Here is a 9978-nt window from a genome sequence, read left to right as displayed (position 1 = left end):
GGAGCCCAATGCGGGGCCCCATCCCAGGACCCTGGGATCATGACCTGAGCCTAAGGCAGACGCTTAACGACTGAGCCACCCAGGCGCCCTAGACGCTGTTCTAAGTGCTTTTACCTGGCTTAACTCATTTCATCCCCACTACAACCTCAGACAGACACTATCATTAAACCAGTTTTACAAAGGGGGGCACAGCCAGGATTCCAACCTACCAAAAGGCGTGCCCTGGATAAGGATCGACTACAGTAATGAGAATCCGAACTGTAGGAGCCCTAAGAGAGGCATTAGACACAACCCAACAACCACGGAGCCTCAATTTCTTCCTCTGCAAATTGTAGCAATATCCGGCTTTGCCCACAGGGTGGAGCCCAAGAGATCGTCGAGAATTTCACCTGCGCATGCGCCTTTACCCACAAGGCCTCTTGCACTGGCTCCGCCCCCCTTTTTCAGCACTCACGTCGACACTTTACGGCCCTTTCTCTTACCCTCCAGCGAGAACACGGCCAACCTTGCCCGTGGTGTCTAGCTGATCCCTCCCTACTCCGCGCGGATTGGTTGCTCTTCCCTCGAGCCCTGCGCTGACTGGCTCGTGTCGCTGCCACTTCATTTCAGCCTAGTGGCGCGCGGCAGGGCGGCTACCGGCGGGCGCGTGAGCAGCGGCGGCGGCGGCGGAAGTGGTCGGCGAGCCTGCTCCCCGCCGACAGCATGGTGAGGGCAAGGCGGTGGCAGGTCTCGCCGGGAGGCGGGGAACGCGGCCGCCGAGGGCCCTCGGGGCGGGCGTTGAGGCAGGGGCGATGCGGAGCTAGCATGCAGTCAGGGCCTCGGTTCTGCCCCGCGGCCCCAGACGGGGACACAGGCCGGAGAGGGCAGGGAGGTCTCCCAGAGCATCCAGCCTGTCAGTCTCGGGGGACTTAGAATTGGACGAACGTGTAACCATGTGTCAGCCTACCTGCAGTCTTTCCACCTTGCAGAAGGGGAAACAGACCTGAGAGAGGGGACCTGCCAAAGGGTCCGGTGAATACCGAAGAGTGACTTCGGGCAGGGGAGTGGCTCCGAGTGCATCCGACCCAATCTAACTTCAGATATTGGAAAAGTGGAGCGACCGAGGGCCGATCTGAGTTCCAAATTAAACCGGTTTTGAGAATTACAGGACTTGCAAGGGCCTTTAGAATGTTAGCACAGTCTTCTGTGCCTCTCATTTTAAGGCTGGAACAGCAGACCCAGAGAGCGGGTTTGTCTTCTCCCTGGATCACACTGGATGTCGTTTCTGGAGAAGGGAGCATTTTGAGCCAGGAGTGGACTTAACCCCAGTTCAGTGAAGGAGAAATTGAGGCCCTGACGGGAAGCCTCTCCAGAACCACGCTGCTCTCAGTTCCTGAAAGTTCTGGATTTAGGTCAGAGAGTGCCCCAGCCTTCAATATTTAGACAGGGAGGTGCATCTGGCTGAGACTCTGGAACTCTTGATCTTGGGGTAGTGAGTTCAAGCCCCTCGTTGGGCCTAGAGCTTACTTTAAAAAAAAAAAAAAATGGATAGAGAAACAGGACCACACAAATTCAGAGCCAGGCCTCCTAGGAGAGTGCCTGGCCCATCAGCACCAGTTTCTGAGGGTCATTGCATGTTTCTCAGAGCTTAAGGTTAGTGGGGATTTGTACTAAATACTGGCTGGAGGAAATGAGAGAGGTAGTGGGTTCCTCTGCTGGAGGGCAGAGTTGGCCTGAGGGGATGGGCAGAACTGGGAGGTTCCTTCCCCCTTAAGCTCCTTGGAGACAGGGTCTTTTATTTTATCCCTGATACATTCCTAGAGCCTAGAACAGTGCTTGTGCAAAGAACAGACTCTTTTTTTCAGCCTGAAGAATGCCCAGGAAGGGACAAGGCATGACAGACTCCCAGCTCCCCAAGGTCATGATGGGGCAGGAAGCAGGGGTCTGAGGGTGTGTGTGTCGGGGGGAAGGGTCTCCATAACAGCTTCCTGAATTGGGAGCCTCAAGAAGCCATCTGGTCTAGTCTTAGATTGGTCTAGACCTGACATCCAGATCCTAGACATTCTGAAAAAGCCCAGATGAAAGGATGCTCTTTCCTGAAGCTTTTGACTTCCCAACTCCAGATGGCCCTGTCTTCTGAACAGTGTCCTAGCCCATCTCCCTTGGCACCTTCAAGAACTTCTTCCCCACCAAGTTTTTTAAGTTCTCAGGGAATCTTCCCCTTTCTCTCTCCTCTGTCTCCAGCAGTTTGGGGAAGAGGATCTGGAAAAGGGCAAGATGTGGACACTGCTCCAGGCCATGCAGCCTTGGAGGACTGTCCCTCCCAATACCACTCTCCCTATCTGAGCCTCTCCTTTTTTATTTTATGTATTTATTTGACAGAGAGCACAAGCAGGGGGAGCGGCAGGCAAAGGGTGAGGGAGAAGCAGGCTCCCCGCTGATCAAGGAGCCCTATGCGGGGCTCCATCCCAAGACCCTGGGATCATGACCTGAGCCAAGGCAAACGCTGAACTGACTGAGCCACTGAGGCGCCCCTGAGCCTCTCCTTTTCTTATCTGTGGGGTGGGGCAGGTATCCCACCCACGCCATGTGCCTCCCTGGATGGTGTGTGCATTTTCTTGTGTATTTGTTCAGCAAATATTTACTGAGTCCCTCTCAAGTGCTTGGCCCTGAGTTCGGCACCGGACAAAGTCCACACCCTCTGAGTTTTCCAGTCTGGCCAGGGAGACCTAATAAACAAGATAATTAGAGACTGGCTATGTCCTATAATGGAAGCCGCAGGGGGTGGCCCAGGTGGAAATATCACCCCCTAGATGAGGTTATTATGAGGGCCTGGCCAAGCGAGGTAAGAGGTGATATGTGAGCAGCCACCAGCCTGAGGAAGGACAGCCCAGGCAGAGGGAACTGCAGGAACAAAGGTCAGATGGCAGGATTGGGTGTGGCTAGTGAGAAACTGGGCCACTTTGGCTGGAGCTGGCTTGGCCTTGTGACTCGTTGGGGGAGTTAGATGTGCAGGGGAGTGTTGGGAGCAGGTGTTGGTCACTTCTGTGTCTTAGACATCCTCTCAGCTGCTTTGTGAATAGGGTGCTGCCCGTGACAGCCAAGGAAGCTGTGGGTTCTCCAGGGCTGTGCTGCCAGTAGTGGGACAGGGGAGAGGCCAGCATGGGCACAGAAGCTGCGCACACCATAAAAGGACTCCTGTGGGGCCCCTGCTGACAGGCTTCAGCTTACTTTCACGGGCTATCTCAGGATCTTGCCGTGGTGTCCCTGGGAAGATCCCTCCTGCTCTGGCCACGGGTCCCTCATCTAGAGGGGCCTTGGCTATACCTCTCTGCCTCTCAGTGCTGAATCCATCTTCGTTCTCGCCTTCCAGGCCCAACCTTGCTGTGTCCCCTCTCAGGTGATCTGGGAGGAAGACCTGAGTGTGTCATCACTCTGGTCCACATTCCCATCTTGGACACAAGAAAACAGGCTTGCTCAGAAAAGCCTGAGGCTTCGCCACAGTAAAAGGTGACTGAGGCCTATGGCCCCCGGGTGTGAGTTGGACCCATGGCTCTCTGCCCCTGGGTACCATCGCACAGATGAACTCCAAATGAGAGGGCAGGAGCCGCAGGTTGGCTAAGTCGGGGCCCCAGCCTGCTTGCCTGTCCTCCTTTGAGCAGTCACCCCCTCTCCACGTGGCCCCTTCTTCCTTTTTACCAGGAAGCCAGTGCAGGAAGTGGGCTTGGGCCTGGCTTCCTGCCGCCACTGGACCTCCCCTAGGCGGCTCTTCTCAGGAAAGGTTGTGGGATGTGGGAATCCCCCTCAGGCCTTTCCACGGGAGCCGTCCTGTGGGAGTTGGCCATTTCTGGCCTCCAGTCCCCACCACCTAGAGAAGCAGCTGGCCTGCATCGGGAGTGTGAGGGCAGGCCGAGACTCCCCTGCAGCAAGCTTCTGGGGGTCAGGCTGACAGAATTCCAAAGCCAGTGCAAGGAGCAGTGAAGCTCCCGTCCTCCCTGAGGCAGTGAGTGTCTCATCTGTGGGACCCTTAGACCAGAACCTTCATTTGCCCTTGCTGCATGGGCTGTCGTTGGATCCTGGACCCAAACACTGCCACCTGAGTCACCCTCCTGGAGACTGAAGCAGGCTCCAGTGTTGTATGGGTCATGATTTGTGTTCCCAAAATGAAAAGAGCTGATTTTTTAATATCTTGAAAGCTGACTGTATGTGGGTGAGTTTTTTAAAAGATTGCATCTCTTATATGCCATTACTTAGAGTAACGACAGATTTTTTTTTTCTGGAATGTTTTTCCCCTTACCTGATGAATTTTCTCACTGAAAACCCAGCTCAGTTGTAGCCACCCTAGATCAAGGTTGCTACCCCACACCCTGGCAGAATCCCTCTTGGTCCAGTCAGGGCTGCCCTTTGAGGCGTGGCTCAGCATGAGCTGACTTCCAGCCGATGGGGTCAAGCCAGGCTCTATCTCTTACTAGCTCTATAGTGCCAGGCAAGTCCCTCAGTCTCTTAAGCCTCAGTATCCCCATCTGTAAAGTGGGTGTGACAATAACTGTGTACGAGGATGAAAAAGAAAGCTGCATCTATTTAAAAAATATATATATTTATTTATATGAGAGAAAGAGCGAGGGCCTGTGCATGCATGGGGAGGGAGGGGCAAAGGGAGAGGGACAAGCAGACTCCCCACTGAGCACAGAGCCTGACATGGGGCTCAATGCCAAGACTCTGAGGTCACCACCTGAGCCGAAGTCAGATGCTTAACCAACTGAGCCACCCAGGCGCTCCGAATGAGAGAGATATCAGTTGAGCAAAAAAGGCAAGCAGCAAAGGATCCGTGTGCTGTGGCGCTCATGATAAGCATGGAAAGCTAGGCCCTTTCCTGTCAAGGTGTGAATATAGGCAACATGAGTTGTAAAGAAAGGCCCAGAATGGTCAGCACCAAGACCAGATGACTGCTGCCTCTGAGATTGGGCGCGGGGGAGTATTCCAGGCTTTATTTCCTAAACTGGGAGGCAGGTATGTGTCCTGGGGTGGGGCAGAGTTAGGAGCATGCTTTTCCTGTCGGGGGTCAGGGCCATGTGTTCCTGCACCCCCAGCGCAGTGATGAGCTGGCAGATTTGTGAGATTGGAGTCCCAGCCCTGCTCAGGGGCCGGGGCCCCTCAGTGCTGATCAGACAAGTTATGTGCCTTTGTTTGCCTTCCAGCTTCCCCTGTCGCTGCTGAAGACGGCTCAGAATCATCCCATGGTGAGTACATGCCTGTCAAGGGCAGTGAGTTTCAGCGGGAACCAACCTCAGAACAGGGACAGGGACAGTGGGCAAAGGGTGAGGTGCCTCCAGCCAGACCTGCTTCCTCCCTGCCCACAAGACAGCAGCTTACTCTCTTCTCCCTCCTACGCGTGTCAGGACCTGCTCTTAGTTCTGCTGCTTCTAAAAGTAATACAGGCTTATTAAAAACGTCAAACACTAGAGGTACTTAGAAACTAGAAACTCCTCTTCGTTACTCTTGCCAACAAATTAACGATATCTTTGATACATGCTGGTTCAGACTTTTTCTTTTTTTTTTTTTAAGTAAGGTCCATGCCCAACATGGGGCTTGAACTCACAGAGTGAAGATCAAGAGTTGCGTGCTCCACCAACTGAGCCAGCCAGGCACCTTGCACATCCAGGCTTAACATATGTGTAGAAACACGAATGTGATTTTTTAAAAACACAGATGGGATTGGGGTGCCTGGGTGGCTCAGTCCGTTAAGCATCTGCCTTCAGCTCAGGTCATGATCCCAGGGTCCTGGGATCAAGCCCTGCATCGGGCTCCTTGCTCAGCAGAGTCTGCTTCTCCCTCTCCCTCTGCCTGCTGTTCCCCCTGCTTGTGCTCTCTGTCAGATAAAGAAATAAAAAACCTTAAAAAAACAAAAACAAAAAAAACACAGATAGGACCACATAACACACGTTATTCCCTAAACGACTTTTGCCGTTCATGATACAGCGTGTCGGTATGTTCTGTTCTCTTTCTCTTTTTTATTCAGCTATAATTCACATCACATACAGTTCAACCTTTTTTTTTTTTTCTTTTGAAGTTCTTACTCTTTTATTTAAGTAATCTCTACACCCAACATGGGGCTTGAATTCACGATCCTGAGATCAAGAGTCGCATGCTCTTCTGACTGAGCCAGCCAGGCGCCTTTACAGTTCAGCCTTTTAATGCATACAACTCAGGGGTATTTAGTACATTCACAGCGTCGTAAACCACCACCTCAATGTAGTTCCAGAACATTCCATCACCCCAGAAGGAAACCCCATTAGCAGTCCCCATCCCCTTTTCTCAGTCCCTGGCAAGTACTAATCTGCTTTTTGTCTCTGTGGATTTGCTTGTCCTAAACATTTCCTGTAAATGGGATCATACGCTGTGTGGCCTTTTGTGTCTGGCTTCTTCAGCTCTGCATGATGTTTTTTGAGGTTCAGCCACATTGTAGCGTGTATCAGGGCTTCATTCCCGATGGCCCTGGCCATGTGATAGCACACTGTATGGACATACCACATTTTGTGTATCCACTTGTCTGCTGATGGTGGACATTTGGGTTGTTTCTACTTGTCTGTTGGTGAATATTTTGGTCGCAATGATCATTTGTGCACACTTTTATTTTTCATTTATTTGAGAGAGAGAGCACGCACAAGCGGGGGGAGCGGCAGAGGGAGAGGGAGAAGCAGACTCCCTGCTAAGCAGGGAGGCCAACATGGGGCTCGATCCCTGGATCCTGGGGTCATGACCTGAGCCCAAGGCAGATGCTTAACCGACTGAGCCACCCTGGCGCCCCTGTGCACACATTTTTGCCTGGATGTTTGCCTTTATTTCTCTTGGTCAGATACCTGAGTCGATTCTTTTTTTTTTAAGTCTCCGCATATCTTCAGAGTGATGGGCTACTTGCTTGTTTTCCCAGAGCACATTAAAATAGATGAGTAATTGTTGGACTGAAAAGGTGTTTCCAGGGCGCCTGGGTGGCTCAGTTGGTTAAGCGACTGCCTTTCGGCTCAGGTCATGATCCTGGAGTCCTGGATTCGAGTCCCGCATCGGGCTCCCTGCTTGGCGGGGAGTCTGCTTCTCCCTCTGACCCTCCTCCCTCTCATGCTCTCTGTCTCATTCTCTCTCTCTCTCAAATAAATAAATAAAATATTTAAAAAAAAAAAAAGAAAAAAAAAAGGTGTTTCCAGACCACCAAAGCTCACATACGTGCTGTCAGAGAACACCTGCCTCGGGGCACCTGCCTGGACCAACTGAGATGTGCCCTCCTGGCTGTTCTGAGTCAGCGGCCACTGTTACCCTAACCTCGCTGTTTCCTTGAAAGATTTGTAGAGGATTTTTTGGTAGGTTTTTTTGCTTTTGTTTGTTTGCACAAACAAAACCCAGTTTCATCATAGAAGACTACAATGCCCAGCAAAATGTACAGAGGATGCAGAACATGTCACCTGTAAGATGGGCCACTGGGGGCAGTGGCGGGGGGGGGGGCAGTACTAGCACCATGTGCTGTGGCCACCGGGTCCCACGAGGTCCCATGTCTGAATGAGGCCCAGGCAGTAGTCACCCAGCTCTTAGGGGTAGGGCTGCCCTTCCCTTGGGGCCCATGGCTGACTTGGGGCCATTTCTCTTTCAGTTGGTGGAACTCAAAAATGGGGAGACATACAATGGGCACCTGGTGAGCTGTGATAACTGGATGAACATTAACCTTCGAGAGGTGATCTGCACATCCAGGGTGAGTGCCCTGCACCCAAGTCTGCACCCACTGCCTGGGGGCAGCGAGGCTGCCAAGTTCCCACGTGCACCTGGGGCTTACAGAGCCTCAGCATCCTCAGTGGAGTGAAAGCCCCTCCCTGCCCTTGTGGGAGGAATAGGGAGGGGCATAGCTCAGCCAGGTCATCCTACCAGGGTGAGGCTTATGAAAGGGGTGGGGCTTAGGAGGGGTGGGGCCTGAGGGACTGGGAGGGGTGTGGAGGGGGCAGAAGGGCAGGGCTGGGCGTCCCTGGAGTACCCTGGACTTTGCACCTATGGGGATGCTGCCCCATCCCCCACCGCTCGTGCCAATCCTAAACAAGAAGGACTTAGGCCTGGGGGGCACTTCTGGTTACAGATCCCTAGTGTACAAAACAGGCCTGACCTTCCTTGTCAGCCTCTGCTGCCTTTGGTCCTGGCTGTGGACATCACCGGCCAAGCAGGCCAGGGTGGTGTGGCCATGGGATATCCAGGCCACCAGGGGGCGAGGGCGGCCCTGTGGCCCTGTGGATCAGGAGACTTGTTTACCTCCTGAGGCCTGAAACCAGGAAGTGCAGGGCCAGGAGCACCACTGGGTGGGCCAGGGCTGGGGGACAGTTCTGTAGGGTCACAGGCCTTCCCAGCCCTCAGGATGAGCCACAGAGCAACGAGGATGATGACTTTGGTGAAGGCAGGGCTCCCTCCTGTGAACCTGTGCTGGGGTCGGCTAGGGCTTGCCTTCTGCCTTAATTCCAGTCTCCATCCCCCTGTTGGCAACAGCACCCTATGTTCTAGGGGAGGAAGGTGTCGGGGGGCCCAGCCAAGATGGGGCTGTCTTGAGCCCATGCGCAGGTGCCCCTGAGGCTTGCCATACCAGAGTACAGCAGAGCCCTAGGCAGCCCATCTTGCCCCTGGTCCATCCTCCTGGATGGTTCCCATCCCAACAGGCAGACTGGTACGTGTGACCGTCTCCCCTCACCTGTGTGGCTCTGTGCCCTGCTGCTTGTGATGGTACATGGTGGGACGTCTTCCACTAGAAACTTCCTCCTGGTTTTCAGGCCGCACTTGTGGCGGCGGGGGGTCCAGGCAGCTCCAATGTGGCCATAGCAGCCATTGCCACAGCGTACAGCTGAGCACGTGGCCCGTAGGTCTGTGTCCACCTCTGGGACCTGGAAGCAACCACCAGTTCGCAGAGCAAGGTCAGCCGACCTCCGTAGCCAGCGGAGACTGGACACGTAGCTCCTCCTGGGTAGTCCCCCTCTGTGACCTGCTGGTTGGAAGGAGAGGCTGCTGTGAGGTTCCGTGTCACTTGGGCTGTCTGGCACCCTCACCTGTAAACAGGTGCTAGCAGCCCCTCCCTTGGGCAGCAGGCAGCCTGGGCAGCACTGGAGAGCTAGGGTTGGTTGGAAAGTGGTTAGCTCAGGCTGCTCAGCTCTTGCCATGGAAGGCAGAGTAAGCTCTGGTTCCTGTAGGGAGTGTGCTGGGGCCAGCCTGGCCTTGGCTAAGGGAGAGCCGAGCCCTGAGCAGCCAGCCCCAGCCCTGCGCTTCCACGGAATCATTCTGTTTCTGTCAAGCTGTAGCTTTGCATCCCCACAGTCTTGGCCCCTTGCCTGCCCTTCCTGGGAAAGGAGTGCCCCGAGATCTCATGGGGTTCCTGTGTGGGTTGGGGGCTTGTGCACATTCCTGGGAAGAGTTAGCCTTTGAATTTTCCCTTTGTCCTGTTGAGTGTCTCCGCGGGGCCAGACCAGCCTGACCCAGGCACTGCTGACGAGTGTCATGCATGAGGACTGGGCCTTTCAGGGAGGCTGGGAGCAAGGCCTGTTGGGGGTCAGAGTTAGCCAGACACAGAAAAGTGGGAACAGCATATGCAAAGTGCTGGGGGCAAGAAGCCCACTGTGTGTGTTCCAGAAATTTCCATCTGGAAGGCACGTCATCGAGAGCTGAGCGAGGGCAGCCAGGGTGGGGCTGGATCTCAGGCCCTCGGGAGCCACACTGAGGAGTTTGGACCTTGTCCTTGGGCCAAGAGGGCCGTGATTGGGTTCTAAGCAGGAAAGTGTCTTGGTCTGATTTCTAGGGATGTGGGGAGAGGAGAGGGCTGCCAAGACTTCTGGCTCAGGGCACCAGGGGTGGGGCTGGAGAACTAATCTCAAGGAAGAAGCCTCGGGCTCCTGCCCAAGGGCAGCAGGAGGGGCTATGGAGGAAGGCCTTGTGCTGGTCACAGGGTACATGGGAGCGGGGGGGGGGGGGGGGGGGGGGGGGGGG

General features: G+C 54.4%; 1 long non-coding RNA gene across 1 annotated transcript; it reads left to right on the top strand.

The window, feature by feature from the left end:
* Positions 1-443: 443 nt before the first annotated feature.
* On the top strand, positions 444-5219 carry LOC145720792 (uncharacterized). Its single transcript, XR_014144001.1, has 3 exons — positions 444-719; positions 981-1391; positions 5178-5219. It is a non-coding gene; the product is annotated as an uncharacterized LOC145720792 (long non-coding RNA).
* Positions 5220-9978: the final 4759 nt, after the last annotated feature.

Source organism: Leptonychotes weddellii, chromosome 1 (assembly GCF_054177405.1).
Source record: "Leptonychotes weddellii isolate Sample4059 chromosome 1, ASM5417740v2, whole genome shotgun sequence".
Lineage (NCBI taxonomy): Eukaryota > Metazoa > Chordata > Mammalia > Carnivora > Phocidae > Leptonychotes > Leptonychotes weddellii.
This window is presented reverse-complemented; position numbering and strand designations above follow the sequence as displayed.